Source organism: Leptonychotes weddellii, chromosome 12 (assembly GCF_054177405.1).
Source record: "Leptonychotes weddellii isolate Sample4059 chromosome 12, ASM5417740v2, whole genome shotgun sequence".
NCBI lineage: Eukaryota > Metazoa > Chordata > Mammalia > Carnivora > Phocidae > Leptonychotes > Leptonychotes weddellii.
Window position 1 is genome coordinate 41,473,854 of NC_138380.1, and position 5,089 is coordinate 41,478,942.

The following is a 5,089-nucleotide window of genomic DNA, read 5'->3' on the forward strand; positions in this document are numbered from 1 at the left end:
GATCTCCTGTTGGGTTTGTAGGTGTTCAGAATGGTTTGATCCCTATCCAGCTGAATTCCTGAGAGGAGACGAAATCCAGGTCTCCTACTCCTCCGCCATCTTGCTCCGCCCCCTCGATAATGCACTTATTTCTAATTCATTTTCCCAGGAGGACCCATCGGTGATGAACAACATTCTTCCATTTGAATCATCTAGTCCAGTGTTTCTCAACTTTTTTTTTTTTTTTTAACGTTTTCCCTTCGAGGAGACTTTTTAGACATTTTTTTCCTAATCCCTCTTCCCACCATGGAATTCTAACACCACAGTTAGACTGTATTTCTCTTTATGCCCCCCTGGGCACAAACCACTGAATACCCAAGTTCTTTTTGGTCCCCCATGAACCAATTTTCACCCTCTTAGGGGTGATATCCTCCCGGTTGAGAATGCTTGATCCAGTCAAATCCTAGATAATTCTTGTTACCCTTGCCATCTCCAAGAACCCCACTGTCACCCTAAAGACCATTTGCCTTTATACACATTATTCAGCTTCCAATCCAATAAATTTTAGTAGTTACAACATTCTTAATCCTTCCTTCACTCTTTTATCTGTCCTGAAACAATTTTAATCATTGTGCAAAAACATTGCTTGTGTTGTTTAAAAAAATGCTAAGTGTAAAAGGGGAACAGGCTGTCCTAACAGGGACCATTCCTACCTGAAGCATTCTGGCACCAGCAGCTTCAGAGCTGAATTTCGGTGACTGCCACCAAGCCTTTGGACAGAACCTGAGGCTGACCAAATTTGCCTTTGCTGTTGTCCCACTTCCCTTTCTCACTTCCTAATTCTCACAACCCATCCAAGAGATCCACAGAACCCAAGCCTCTGCCCACCCCAGGGTGCCTACCTTCTACATCAGCATCCTCCTGCTCAGTCATCTCCCTCACAACCCCAGATTAATTCCAGAACACATTTGGCTCTTTTGAAAGGGTTTGATCTCTGCAATGTCTTAAGCAGAGCTGAGAAAGCCCATGCATCCATCCATCCATCCATCCATCCATCCATCCATCCATCCCTCCCTCCCTCCCTCCTTCCCTCCCTCACCGACCCCCCACCCCACCCCAGATAGATACTGAATACCTACTTTATCCCAGGCGTTTTGTGGGCTGGTAAGAATACAATGGTTAGTGTCATGTCTGGGATTTGATTTTACCCTATTTACAAGTTAATAAGTTAGACTGTTACTGTTTCATGGATGTTAGCATGACACATGAGACTCCTGGGTCAGAGACACAAGACTTTACTATCCACAGAACAACAGAGAGCTGATGGCAAATAAAATGGTTTCAATAAGGAAATTAGTCAACACTGAAAGCTTTTGTAAGGTCAAAGTGAGATTAATCCTGAAAAATGCCCATAGATTTAGTGACATGGAGGTTAAAGATCACCTTGATAACAGCCGTTTTGGTAAACTGACAGCAGGGAAGCCAGACTGGAATGGGTTGAGAAGTAATTGGATTAAGGACGTCTTTCAAGAAATATATGAAAGAGAAAAGACTGGACAGTGCTCAAAGGGGATATGGAATCTGGGGAGGGTTACTTCATCTGAAGTAAGACCAGTTGAATAAATGTTAACTGGGAGGGAGACAGGCGTAGGAGAGAGAGAGAAGTGGTGACTGAGAACTCGAGACTCCTGAGGTGAGTAGGACCAGGGCCTGCAGCACAGATGAGACACTGAGCCTCTCACAGGAAGCACGGCTTGGCCAGGGTGAGGTGCAGAGCAGACGGCTGTGTGACGCTAGAAGGAGGATGCTGGGGACTGTCAACATCCAGGGTTAATACTACACTCTATGAAACAATCATCTTTTCAGGGGGAAGGGGAACCAAAAACAGAGTAGAGTAGAATATATTTCTTCTAAATGTGGAAACGTTTTTCAGGACAATTTTTGCCCATTTTGTTTCTGAAAAGACAAAAAGGAAAGGTATTAAGTAAGCAGCACTTACAGTCTTCCCCCAACTGTCCTTCCTCAGAAGGAGGATTCCAGGGCCTACCATCACTGAACATCATTGAAGGAAAGAGGTCAAGGATACTAAGAGATTACTGGAATTGTGGTAAACTCCCATAGAAGGTTCACAATATGTCAGACCCTCTTCTAATTATTTATATATACTTTTTTTTTTTTCACTCCTCACAGTCACCCTATGAAGTCAAGGAAACTGAGCTACAGAGAGTTTAAAGTAACTCGCCCAAAGAGCCACACAGTTAGTGAGATGGCAGATATTCCAACATAGGCAGTCTGGCTCCACTTGGTATGTTCAACCATGTAAGCCATGCTGCTGCTATTACTGAGGACCCAGTAAAGAGTAATCCAGGGATGAGCAGAGACAAGAGGTGCTGGAGGGAGAGATGAGGAGACAGTTTACGGCTGGGGGAGAGGTGGATCCATTAAACCTCAGGTACAATGGGCCACCTTAATCTGGACTGTAAGCTGAAACACCATCACTACAGTGGTTTAAACAAATGATCAAGACTCATTTATTTAGGGGAGGCTGGGTGGCTCAGTTGGTTAAGCAACTGCCTTCGGCTCAGGTCATGATCCCAGGGTCCTGGGATCGAGCCCCGCATCAGGCTCCTTGCTTGGTGGGGAGCTTGCTTCTCCCTCTCCCTCTACCTGCTACTCCCCCTGCTTGTGCTCTGTGTGTCAAATAAATAAATAAAAAATCTCTTAAGATTCATTTATTTAAATGCCAATTCTACTCAACTAAATTTATAATGTATCAGTAAATATTTCATTTTTATAAATAGGCCTGAAATGTAATTTTGAAACAAAATCAATATGATTTTTATTATAACCAACAGTGATATTAGAACTTGATTCGGGTTACGAAAACATCCTCATAGCTGGATTAGATCATCAAATATGTGACTAAGATGTTACAGATATGTGAATGATTTGCCCAACTTGTGCATTTGTACTATGATATGTATGGTAGATTCTTATGGTAAATGCTCCCCAATAAACTACATTTCCCTCTACCTATGTGACTTGTGATGGGTCAGGAAATGATACACTGGCAAACACATGCAAGCAGAAGCCTGAAAAGGGCTTGCAGATTGGAGCTTGTCCTCTCTTGCTGCTGGGAAGCCTTCCACTGCCAAGTGAATAATCCCAGGCTAAGCTGCTGGAGACACGCGGGCCAGCCAGCAGCCAGCCAGCACTTACCTCCAGACATGTGCAACTAAGACAATGCCCCCAGCGGACCCACCTGCTGGCTGCAGCCACATGAACAAGTCTAGGCAAGAGCCTACATTTCTGACTCTCAGAACTGCGAGTTAAGTATGGCTGTGCTTTTAAGCTACTAAATTTTGGGGGCGGGGGTGGTTACTCAGTGAAGGATAATTGACACAATACATAAAAATTGAGGAAGGCTAGCTGCTCTATTAAACGACCCCCAAATATACAACGGCTTAAATACAATAGACGTTTACCATTCATAGAAACAATTCAAGAAGGTTTCAGATTGGTGGCAGGGGGCTCTGTTGAATACAGTCACTCACGGACCCGGGCTTTCAGTTTTTGCCATCTTCAATGTGTAGTTGCCATGGTCACCTAGGCACCGTAAACCAGATAGCAGAAGCAGAGAGAGCACGGAGGGCAGCAGATGGGAGACTGTATGGGCCCACTCAAGAAACAAGGCACGGCCCTTCTATTCACATTTCAAAGGTAGAACCAATCACATGGCCAACCCTAACTGCAATCAAGGAGTCTAGTTGTGTGACTGGGAAGGTGAGCAAACAGTCTGATGAACTCACGGTTCGATGCTATAGACTTATATTAGCTTTTTAGGCACAATGAGAACACAGGGAACCTAATCCATGTAAATCTTCATTTCTTCATCTACAACACAGGGAAATCATTGTTTTTGCTAGGTTGTTATAAGGATTAAATGTAAAGTACTCGGTAAGAGTGTCTGGCACGTGATAGGCATTCAGTAAATGGTAGCTATTAGCATTATTACTGTTACTAAGTTGAATGGTGTGATAAATCAAAGAGTATGGAAAGGAGTCACACTAAGCTATCCAGAGAGCAGTAACATTAGTCATGACATGTCCAAGTGCAGTCACAAAAGTCTAACTCAAACCAGTGTTATCAAAAAAGGGAAGAGACTTATTAGGATAGAAAGACAGGGTGTAGCTCTCCATGTCAAAGGAAGACCTGCCAAACTGGAACCGTCACCAAGATTTCAGAGGTTGGAACTCTCTTCCCTTTTCATGTTATATGCCACTTACATAGATCTTTGCTTCATTCTCTCCAATGACACACCCTTTGCATGTTTCAACAGGCTCCAGAATTTTTCTGCTAATTTTCAAATATATGATAATATTGTTGTAGTTGTATTTTTAAAGGGTGTCTATTGGCCATGAGTTGGTAATTGCTGAAGTTAGGGGATGGGGACATGGGAGTTCACTACACTGTCCTCTCTACTTCTGTATACATTTGAAAATTTCCACTAAACAAACAAAAGAAAACAAAAGCCCAAGACTGATCTCATCTTGACTTAGAGATTCAAGAAGAAAGAGGGATGCACTTGACTGGCCCATCTTACATCACATTTTTAAGCAGAGATTTTCCGCTTTGATGAAAACTCTATGAACTACAAGGGAAATGCTGCCATGATCAGCACTATCATCTGTTTGGCTGTGGGTTTTCTGGATTTTGAGAGACATGGCTAAAGTGATATAGAGACATCAGGACTTGAATTCAACTACAACCTTTTCTTGACCTTACTGAGAACACATTCCCCACTTTCCTCACATCGTGTCACCTTAAGAAAGGTTGAGCTATCTTGGCAGCATTTTCCATGAGCACCTTCATATTTAATAGTCTCAGGAGAGAATAGATCAGAGAAAAAAGCACAAGAACTATAAAAATTACAGATCTACTTTCTAGTGATGGGGACAATAAACTCAGGATAGTCACGTATGTATTAAGGGTATCTAATCAGAATCTAATCCAGTACATAAGAGATCCTCTGGTCAGCAGCAGAAAATAAAAGAGGTTGAGAACAGCTACTACTCTTTCTTATAAGATTTTTTTTCCCCCCTAAATAGCC